This window comes from Rhineura floridana, chromosome 3, assembly GCF_030035675.1.
Source record: "Rhineura floridana isolate rRhiFlo1 chromosome 3, rRhiFlo1.hap2, whole genome shotgun sequence".
In the NCBI taxonomy this organism is placed as follows: domain Eukaryota; kingdom Metazoa; phylum Chordata; class Lepidosauria; order Squamata; family Rhineuridae; genus Rhineura; species Rhineura floridana.
In genome coordinates, this window is record NC_084482.1 from 136,720,113 (window position 1) to 136,731,752 (window position 11,640).

The window sequence follows — 11,640 nt, forward strand, 5'->3', positions numbered from 1 at the left end:
ATTTTAATGATGTCTTGGTTGCTGGCAAATCCTTTGCAGAACCTGCCTCACGGGTGCGGGATGTACTACAGTATTGATGCCACTGGAGTTCGACCATCCCTGGTGAAATTTAAAGTGATTCATGAAGCTCAAGTGCTCTGTAATAAACAGGAACTCCAAGCTTTCTTGGGCCTCTTGAATTTCTATCACACATTCCTGAAACATAAGGCTACAGTGGCAGAACCATTACATCGCTTTCTTGACAAGAATGCTGCATGGCAGTGGACAGCCTGGCATGATGAGGTTTTCCATGCTGTCAAATGCCTGTTATTGTCTGACAGTGTCTTGGTGCACTATGACGAACGGAAGCCCTTGATTCTCATGTGTGATGCATCTCCATACGGTATTGGAGCTGTCCTGGGCCACCACCTTGAGGACTCTCTTGAGGTGCCTATTGCTTTCTGCTCCAGAACAAAGTCTTCAACAGGATGGAATCATGCCCAAATTGATAAGGAGGCCCTAGCTATAGTAGCTAGTGTAAAAAAATTCCATGACTATGTCTATGGTCGACCATTCACTATTGCTACTGGCCACAAGCCATTACTAGGATTGCTTGCCCCTAACCAGCAGACATCTCAAATATCATCTCCACACATATTGTGGTGGGTGATTTTCCTGAAAGAGTATGATTACACCTTGCAATATCGGCCTGGCAGGAGCATTGCCCATGCTGATACTTTGAGCCGCTTCCCTCTCCCTTCTGCTGGGGTTGATGAAACCCCTCCGAAGGATGTGCTGTTATTAGAGTCATTACCGGAACCACCCTCCATGCTGGGAATATTGCCACTGAGTCATCCAAGGACCCAGTTCTTGCCCGTGTTCTCAACTGGGTGTGGAGGGGATGGCAATTAGGGAAACTTGAGGAGAAATTCAGACCATTTGTATCCAAACAACATGACCTATCAGTGCACAAGGGATGCCTCCTGTGGGGAAATAGAGTTGTCATTCCTACTGTGTTGAGACATCGGGTGTTGTAGGCCCTACATGTCAGACACCCTGGTATAGTGCGAATGAAGGCTCTGGGGAACAGCTATGTATGGTGGCTCAAGATAGACATCGAGATTGAAGAATGCATCAAGAGATGTGAGAAGTGTCAGGTTTCAAGAACAGCTCCACCACATGCCCCAGTGCACAAATGGGAATCAACAAAAATGCCATGGTCACAGCTTCATATCGACTTTGCAGGCTCCTTCCAGGGGCAAACCTTCTTGATTGTTGTTGATTCATACTCCAAATGGTTAGAAGTGGTTCCGGTATCATCAATGACATCCCATGTTGTTATCAAGACCTTATGCAGGCTTTTTACGACACATGGGTTGCCAAACACCATTGTCTCAAACAATGGGGCCCAGTTCACATCTGTGGAATACTGCACATTCCTGGATAATGGACTGATTCGGCATGTCACTTCAGCCCCTTTTCATCCAGCAAACAATGACCAGGCTGAGAGGATGGTCAGAACAACAGAGGATGCATTGAAATGGATTGTAGAAGGACTGGGACTGACACCTTGCAAGTTTTCTCCTGACACAACACATCACACCTTGTGCCACAACTGGAAGGAGCCCAGCTGAGCTACTAATGAACAGACGACTGACGACTCTGCTTTTCGGATGCATCCTGACTTGACCGAGGACCGACCAAGGGAGTCCGTTGCAGTTCAATAACCTGCACGGGTGTTCACCCCAGGTGACCCGGTGTATGTCAGAAAGTATGGTGCTGGTGAAATGTGGATTCCTGCCACTGTGACCCAAGCCAGAGGGCCATGTGTTACATCGGCATGTGGACCAGATAAGATGACAAAGCCCACCTCCATCAGTTCTCTCTGAGGGTGCTGGAAATACTCAAGTGGAAAGAGAAAATGAGCCAGTGGCTGCTCCTGATGCTGGACAAGAGCAGTTGCTCCTGGACCCTGAAGTGGACCTACATGAACGAAAGCCAAACTGGGAACTAGGTGATGTGCTATCAGCTTTGATGCAAACTATCGCCGATCAGCCCACATTAGGGCTCATCCCAAGTACCTTCAGGACTATGAGAACTAGGGGGGGAGGGGTGTTGTGTATTGGCCCTCCAGGCTTGCCATACAAGGAGCTGCTGAGTCTGCCCAGGGCTGTGGCAATTTTGTTTTAGTTCAGAGTTGCAGTTTGGCCTATAAGCAGCACCATACTATAAAATGTAAAAACAGCAAGACAATTAAACATATCAGTATTATACAGAGGAAGAAACAAGGGCAGCAGCCTGAAATAATATGGTACTAATGGTGTTAAGACATCAGTGGCGCACCCAAGATTAACTATTATTGTTATTTGCCATCATCATTTGTTATTTGTTTATTGTAATGTATATTTATTTTATACCTTTAAATGTTGGGCGTTTCAAATCTATATGGCATAAGATCTTCAAAAGGAACAGCTCCTAAGGCTGCTTTTTGCAAGCTACCTTCAAAATTTGCCCTCCCCGACATATTGAGATTGCAAAACTCCACCCTGTCTCCACCCTAGCAAATAGGTGTGACCTTCATTCCAGAATCTAGGAACATCAATTGATTTGATTGCCCACTAATTAACATTAACTAGCACTTATTGCAAGACATTATAGCCTGAAAGCAGGATATTATCTCTGTCTACATTAGTTAGTTATCCTTTGGGATGTCTGCTGTTGATTTCAAACATGAAAAGAATACTTTGTTATTAAAGTGAAACAGCAATGAAGGTAAAATGTTTATGAATGCATGCAAAGAATAGAATCATTTGTGTTAAGCAGCAAAATCAAACAACATGTTTTGTTAAAGTTAAATATGCTAACCAGAATATTTATACTGACATTGGGTGGAGTGTGGCAGATACTTGTTTGGAGTAGAAAACCATTCTTGGAGTGTCCCTATCTGACTTTAAGGCTGCACTCTTATACACATTTGCTTTCCATTACATACATATTATATTCCATTTAACTCATTGGGGCTTACATCTGAGTAGAGATGTCTGATGCCCCTGCAAATTGATTTTATGCTCAGGACCAAATAATACCCTTTTTGTGACAGAAGTGTTTATTACTGGTCATCATTTTGAACAATCAACTGGCATTACAACATAAATGGGCAGAGGTTACGGGGGGGGGATCAAACAATTATCAAAGTAGTACCAGATATTCTTGAACTTACAAAATCAACATGCTAGATGACAGAACATTAGTTCCTGTTGCTCAGGGACAAGTTATAATAAGGTTTATTTATAATCTTATACTTGGGTTACACCAGGATTGACTATATGCTGACATTGTGCTGGTGGAATCAATGTTTTTCAACTTGGGAGGGGGGAAAGCACCAGTCCAGAAAATACAGCACAGGTATAAAAATGACAAGATATGCCCACAGCATCTGGGGAAACACTGCCACAGCCTACAAGCAACACTTGCATGCTGCTGACATTGTGAACATGTATAGGATCAGAAAAAGTGTTCAGAAACAATAGTTGTGAGAAGCATAAATAGATTTGGAACCCTAGGGATTCTTGGGATGCCTAGGGATTGACAATAATGAAGTGACTACTGGCTGCACCACAGGAGCTGATAATCTGAGAGCATGCTATATACCTGTGTGTGACAATGCAGGGATGTATGCTGGGGGCGAGTCCATATCGTAATAGGATGATTGGATCCATACATCTGTGGGCAGCATAATAGTTTTTTGTCAAAACCAATTGGCCATTGCAGAACATTTTTTTTAAAAGTAAGTATTGGTTTCCTGTTCAATGAAAGCAGTGACACTTAAGTAAGCCCTGCCTAACTCCCTTAAAAAAAAAGATCACAGAGGGAAAGATTTACAACACAATCCTTTTCTATGTTCACTCAAAAGTCCCATTGATTTTCAACACAATCTTAATCATGTCTACTGAAAAGTAATCCTACTAAATTCACGAGGTTCACTCCCAGATATGCGGAATTAGCATTGCAGCTTTACTCCCAGAAAAACTTTACATTGGGAAGGTTTTCAAAACAGGTTATGAATAAGACAAACTGCCTTCTTCAACAGTCCAGTAAAATTTAAACTTGTTTGACTCCTTAATTAGAAAAGTATAACACTGCAGCATGTACACTTTTTAAAACTTCTGTTCAAAAATTATTTGAAAGATAAAAGTATAATATGCCATTTTTGAAGTAATTAAAAAAACCCTGCATGTACACTTTTATGCCTACTAAGATCCTGCTGTGATCTTCTGTTATACTGCAATCCTATGCATGTTTACTCAGAAGCAAGTCCCAATCCTGTATAGAGAAATAATAATAATATAATAAACTTTAATTTGTTAGTCACCTATCTGTCCAATTTTTGGACACTGTAGGCGACTTACAGCAACAACAAGTACAATGTACAATACAATAAATACAACCATATTCATCAATTAAAACTAACATCAAAACATCAGTTAAAACATTACAAACTAATCTAGCTCAAAGTTCCTGTAGGCCTGCCTGAAGAGCCAGGTCTTTAACGCTCGTTGAAAACTCATCAGGGAGGAGGCATGTCGAAGATCGTAGGGGAGGGAATTCCAGAGGGTGGGAGCCACTACTGAGAACGCCCTCTTTACGCTGCTGAAAGCTATATATTTACTGAATTCCTGATGTGAGACAAGCAGGAAAAGGAAAACTGTTCTCAGAACTTGAAATAGGGTTTAGCTATTGCTACTGTCAATCACAACCCTGACTTCACTTACTGGCTAAAAACCTGCAAGGGCAGGGATTAGAGCAGCCAGTACTAACAGAAGTTGGGGGAGGGCAGCTGACATTTTGGTTTATATCTTTTGAACCAGACCACCTAGAAACTTATTTTTAAAAATAAATAAATTAAAAACTAGGAGTCCAGAGGTTAAGGTGACTCACCCAGAGACCCGGAGAGGACCCCAAAAACTGGAGTCTCCAGGCAAAAACTGGAGACATGGCAACCCTAGTCTACACCCCAGTAGCTTTCCATTTTATTTTCCCCAGCATGGTTTTATGTTCAAGAGATTTATATTGCCATTCTGGGCTGCTAATATTTGCTGTGTATGTTATTGGCATCATCCACAGCATAGCTGATTCCATATATCCCTATCTGCTACCCTAATTTCCTAGTTTCGACCCTGCTAGATAACTACCTGACTTTTGTTCCTGTTTTTGCCTCTTGTGGTGCCTTTTAAAAAAATTGTTAGTGTGTATTGTTAGAGTTGTCATTCTCTGGGGCTCAGCTCCCATCCTCAGATGTTTAGAAGTTAAATCTCTGAGTGCGGAATGGATATATCTTGTCTTTAGTGCACATGAAGGTAAAAGCATGCAAAGGGACTCTCAAGCACTATGCAGTGCACACTCTGCTGGTTCACACACTGTCAGCTGTGGCATGTGAGGTGGGCAGTTGTCAACACTGCACTGCCCTCCCAGCTGTAGCACCGCTGCTGCTTACTTGAACAAGGACAGATCAAGGTGGTGGCGAAAGCAGGGGAGTGCTGGGTTGGTGGCAATGGCAAGTGGAGATGTGCACTTTCTGCCACCACCACTCCGGCACATCCCCCACCCTCATTGCCCCTTCCCCTATTCCATCCAAATCCCAGCAATACCACCACAGCCAGGAGGGCAGCACAGAAGCAGCAGCTCACCTTACATGCTGCAGTTGCACACTGTAACTGTTGAGGTGTATTTGGAACTCTTAATAATATATTCTCTGTGGTGGCACCCTGTCTGTGGAATGCTTGGGGGGGGGTGATGACAAGTGTGACGGCCTTTTCAGTTGTGGCTCCCCATCTGTGGAATATGTCCCACAGTGAGGTCCACGTGGCACCTTCACTGATACATTTTTGGTGCCAGATAAAGACTTTTCTTTCCCCCCAGGCATTTGATAGACTAAGATAATGTCTGTATTAGTGTGCTGCCAAAGCTTTCTGTGGCTGCGTGAGGGTGGTGGTTATTTTATTGTTTGGTTTTGTGGTATATTTATTTTGGATTTTAACCATGTAAATTGCTTGGAGACCTTTGGCTAACAAGCAACAAATAAATATAAATATAAGTGCAATAAGTAACAATGGAGGAGCTTACAAAGTGATATTTTGGATGGGAACTGGGAGATCACAGACATGCTCCCATTTTCATCAGTGAAATGTTCTAAATATGTGCCTAGATGGAGGGTGTCTGATTCCAGACCTCCATTGCTGCTCATATTGGGGAGAGAGTCACTCTTGTCTTTTTCTTAGCTGGTGCAGGAGAGGGAGTCAATGGGCAGAGCCATTCTCAGCTGCTTGGTCCTTGTTCATTTCAAAATACAGCTCCTGTTAGTTACTGACTGGCGCCATAGAAGCTTCACCAATGTGCACTTACATATTTTCAAAATCTAATTTTAAAAAATCCAGTTCAACAGTATACTGAAATCTGAAACAAATCACTCTGCTTGTTTATATCCAAGTGTCTCAATGCTGAGAGTTCAACATTATCATAGATTTGCTGGAACTGCTTAATTTTCTTCTCACTGGCATCCCTTTGCATTCTAAAGTGCATCATCTACCTGTGACAAAGCAGTTTGAGGCAAATGGCGATAGACTGAGAAGAAAGTATTATTTGTTGTACTCTAATAGTACTTAGAGGCCTCAAATTAGATTGGAGATCATTTAGTTGACAGTGTGGAGATACATAATGACAGACTCCTTTTGTCAAAAAACATTCTTCTAAATTGGTTACATAAAATATGAGAGAAGCAGGAAACCCTTTTTTGTTGATATGGATCAGGATAATAGTGACAATGATACCTTATTACTTTACATATTTATTCACATATTTAAAATCATGGGGCTTAAGGCAGTTCTGACTAGTCTTTTGGAATTATATGAACCTTTTTGTTTTTTTGTTCCAAGGTTATAACAAGCGCATTACTAAAACACAAAAATAAAAGACTACATGTCAATGAGTAATATCCAAAGAGCTGCTTAGGATCGTACAAGGCTTGCATTAACCTAATACTACTCAAACACTCTCTCTGTTATATAGCTCCTCCCTGTTCACATGGCATAGCGTGAACCACCTTTGAAACGTTTCTCAGTTTCAAAGCAGTTTATCATGCAGCATGTGGGGCAGGGGGGTGTTGGAGACCAGGGTTCGAATCCCCACACAGCCATGGAGCTCACTGGGTGACCTTGGCCAGTCACTGCCTCTCAGCAGAGGAAGGCAGTGGTAAACCTCCTCTGAATACTGCTTACCATGAAAGTCGGGATTGACTTGAAGGCAGACCATTTCCCTTTTGACCTCATAAAAATAGTTTAGCTCTTCTTTGTATTCTAGCCTACATATGTAGGCATCAAGTCACTAACATTCAAAATCCAAAGAAGAATTTAATTCGCCAAATGAAAGTTTCTCTCATCAGTCGAACATGGCTGCTAATGGCAGCTAAAAATCAAAGACTTTAAAAACATTTAAAACACTCTTATACCATTCTAACAGTCATGGCTTCCCCAAAGAATCCTAGGAACTGTAGTTTGTGAAGGGTGCTGGGAATTATAGCTCTGAGGGGTCTTCTAACAACTCTCAGCATCCTTAACAAACTACGTGATTCTATGGGGACAGCCATGGCTGTTACAGTGGTAGAAGAGTGCTTTAAATGTATGATGTGGGTCTCAAATGTCACAAATGCCCCAGGCTTCATGACCCACATAAACAATAAAATGTTTGTATTCCTGTGGGCCTCTTTTGTGTACAAATCAAAGGAGAATAATTTATTTTCTCATTTTAAATATATTCAAAATACATTCTAGAATGTTACTGCTACAAGTCTGGAGTATTTGCAACCTTCTGGTTTCTAGTTTTAGATTTCCCGGCTTTTATTAAGCAGTTGCACTAATCACTGAGCCAGAGTCTGAGGATAGTGTTTATTTCATTAAATCAAACTGCCAGGCACCTTGGCAGACTTCCTGGACTTTTCATAAAAGAGATTTCTGGATTGAATGAAAGTTGCATATCTTGTTCCAAGGGATTATAGAGCTGCATTATCAGTGGATAATGCTAGTCATGCTCTGCACTTTCTGCATTTTATGATCTGCCTTCCAAAAACACAAGAGATGTTATTTTCCAGGGGGTCTTGCTATTAAGTGAATCCCACAGCCATTGCAGAAACATTAATAGGAGGTATGTAGTCCCACAAGTGGATTATCTACTGCTTTTTTTGTTGGTTAATATTTAATTGAAGGTCAAATAAAATATTAAACAGGCAAATTATTTAGTTGTATGTGAGAAAACAGCATCATTGGCTAATGTTGGCTGACAAAAATGACACAGTGATATTTACAAGGGCTGGAACAAATATACATTGAGTGATGGAAGTGTGAACCAAAAGTTCCCTGTACACATCACTAACCTGTAGAAAAAACATCCTGTGAGAAATGTAGATTCAGCTCGAATCGTTTGTAGGACTATTCGATAGTGATGGCCTTAAGGAGGAACAACTGGTGCATTTGCATAAGGCCCCCCAATGCCCCACATCTCCACTAATAGCTACTTCTAAAATTAATCCCTGATGTAGTGGTACACCATTTTTGCATGTACCCTTGTGGTGGAAACAACTACTAGGGATATGTGAATCCTACTATATAAGGATATTTTCCTCCCATAGATGATGAGATATGATATGAATGAAGGATCTAAGGATGCAACTCGATTTCTATAGTAATATGAAATATGTGGATGTATCAAAACAATTTTTTTTCTGGAGCTGGAAAATACAATACTGTTGCACGCCACCCCAATCTCCGAGTTGTGAGATTTCCAGGGGTCCCTGCGCTTGCCCTGGGTTTGGTTTCCTTGGGAAGAAGGTCAGCGGAGACTGTCGTGTCTTTATGAAATATGATTTATTTATTTACACACATTCCAACCTGAGCTTAGGATGGAGGGGTTCAATGCATCAGCAGTCCGATATCCTGCTTTTCCATCAGGGTTACAGGAGGCATCCTAAAGCCAAGGTGCAGAGAGCCAGTCTCTCTGCCTGCCTCCAGTTCCCAGACTTTCTCAAACACAACTCAAAACACAAGCTTCTCTTCAGTCCCAGGAGGGGGGGGGCTCTCCTGAAGAGTTTCAGTGACAAAAGGATCCCCCTGGCCCATTCACCAGTTGATGGGCACCTGATAGACCCATTAACCCATCTGGCCACTCTGTTAGCTTAACAAAGAAACTCATCTGACCAGCAGAGTGAGTTTCTCACCCCAAGGCACAGGATTCCAAATCAGAGCCTGGAAGGGGACTCATAGAAATTATCCATTTCAACCCCCAACAATACTTTAATCAAGTCTAATGAATATTCAAAAAGTGTTCTTGTGTTTTTTGTATTACCAGAATATATATTCCAGATTCTTATGGTATACTACATAATGCTTTGACTAGATTCTTCCTGTGATCTTATCCAGTCCCACAAAGGTCTTCATACTAACAGACCTATTTGAAAGTGTAAATGTTGAGGATCAGATTAAATGTGACATATGAGATCACTGATGTGGTTTCTTTAAAAGAATTACTTCAAAGCATCTATATTTGATTTAAGAAGCTATGTTCATAGAGGATATGTTAAACCCTTTTCCCTCTGTGGCACTCCCCAAAGTTGCCTGTGGTACTTATAGCGTAAGAACATAAGAGCCTTCTGGATAAGACCAGTGGCCCATCCAGTCCAGCATCCTGTTCACATGGTGGCCAACCAGATGCCGCAAGCAGGACCTGAATGCAAGAGCACTCTTCTGCAGTTTCCAGCAACTGGTATTCAGAAGCATACTCCCCCAACTATGGAGGCAGAGCATAGCCATCATGATGGCTAGAAGCCATTGATGTTTTTTCCCTCCATGAATTTGTCTAATCCTCTTTCAATGCCATCCAAGTTGGTGGCCATCACTGCCTCTTGTTGGAGGAAATTCCATGGTTTAACTGTGCGCTATGTGAAGAAGTACTTTCTTTTGTCTGACCTGAATCTTCCACCATTCAGCTTCATTGGATGTCCATGAGTTCTAGTGTTTTCAGAAAGGGACAAAAACTTTTGTGTATCTACTTTCTCCACACCATGTATACTTTTATACACTTCTATCATGTTACCTCTTACTTGCCTTTTCTCTAAACTAAAAAGCCCCAAATGCTGCAACCTTTCCTCAAAGGGAAGTTGCTCCATCCCTTTGATAATTTTGGTTGCTATTTTCTGAACCTCTTCAAGCTCTACAATATCCTTTTTGAGGTGAGACAATCAGAACAGTACACAGTATTCCAAATGCAGCCTCACCATAAATTTATACAACAGCATTATGTTATTGGCAGTTTTATTTTCAGTACCTTTCCTCATGATCCCTAGCATGGAATTTGCCTGTTTCATAGCTGCCACATACTGAGCTGACATCATTGAGCTATCCGCTATGACCCCAAGGTTTCATTCCTGATCAGTCACCACCAGTTCAAACCCCATGAGCATATATGTGAAATTAAGATTTTTTGCTCCAATGTGCATAACATTTCACTTGTTTACAGTGAATTGCATTTGCCATTTCCCCACCCATTCATTCAGTCACCAATGTAGGGTTTGTGGGCACAATGGCATCATTGAGGTATTCCCCTGGAGCCCACAAAGCCTCTGAGCCCCTTCCCTCATGGCCCCCTTGGTCATGAGGTGGTGAGGCTGGTGGCCTAATTTCTCTGAAAAGTACATATAGCTGACGGAGGAAGTTGGAAGACTGATGCTCTTTCCCACTTCTTTCCGCTCTATTGCTTTTCAAGGATCAAATTAATTCTACTGGATCTGACTTTTACCTAGATCCCTTAGGAAAGTGAAATGTCTGGTGCACACATGCACATCTTTTCTCTCTTTATGCCTCTTGTTGATTCAAGGAAAAGGAGGAGAGAAGTGACCAAAGGGGGTGGCACCCATAGTATTCACCCAAAATCCAGATCTGCTCATGAGCCTAAAAATATTGGCAACCCCTGACTGACATGCTTTCCTTATGAGGCAAATATGTGTGCTTTGGATTGGGGAAATGGCAAAAAAGAGGACAATCATTGCAACAATAACACTTGCCCAATCAAATTAGCAGCCCCATATGGCTGCTTTAATGTTTTTAAAAATTCATGAGCCTGTGTTCATGGATTCCCTACATCATGTACAGCTGGGTCCTTACTTACTCCCCCATCTTTGATTACTTTGATTACTTTTTTTCTGTCAGTGAGGGAAGTTTAAAGTAGAATATATATTACAAAAATGTCTAAGATTAAATGACACAATTGATAAAGCAGTGAACAATCTATGTGCACACACATTCTGACAAACTTTCTGCTCGACCACTGAATCTCCCACAGATGTCCATTGCTTTGGACCAGAAAAACAAAATCAGTTGCACAAATTCTTCTGTGTATTTCATGCATCCTTGGATGCATTCTATAACAGGAATGCATGCAGGTGGCTTATCACCCATTATCATAATAAATAAATATTACGGTTTGAGAAGTGTGTTTTCACTTGTGCAAAACAGCAAAACCTTTTGAAAGGTTTGAGTTTATCGAGCTATGTACTAGTGCTAATCCACTTTAAGCAAAAGAAAGAACTTTAATCTCAGCTAAATTCTCAGTGGCAAA

The 11,640-nt window shown here is 41.5% G+C and overlaps 1 protein-coding gene across 1 annotated transcript in view; it reads left to right on the forward strand.

The window, feature by feature from the left end:
• Nucleotides 1–11,640, forward strand: part of ATP2B2 (ATPase plasma membrane Ca2+ transporting 2) — a 462,511-nt gene that overhangs the window by 118,004 nt on the left and 332,867 nt on the right. The window lies entirely within an intron of this gene.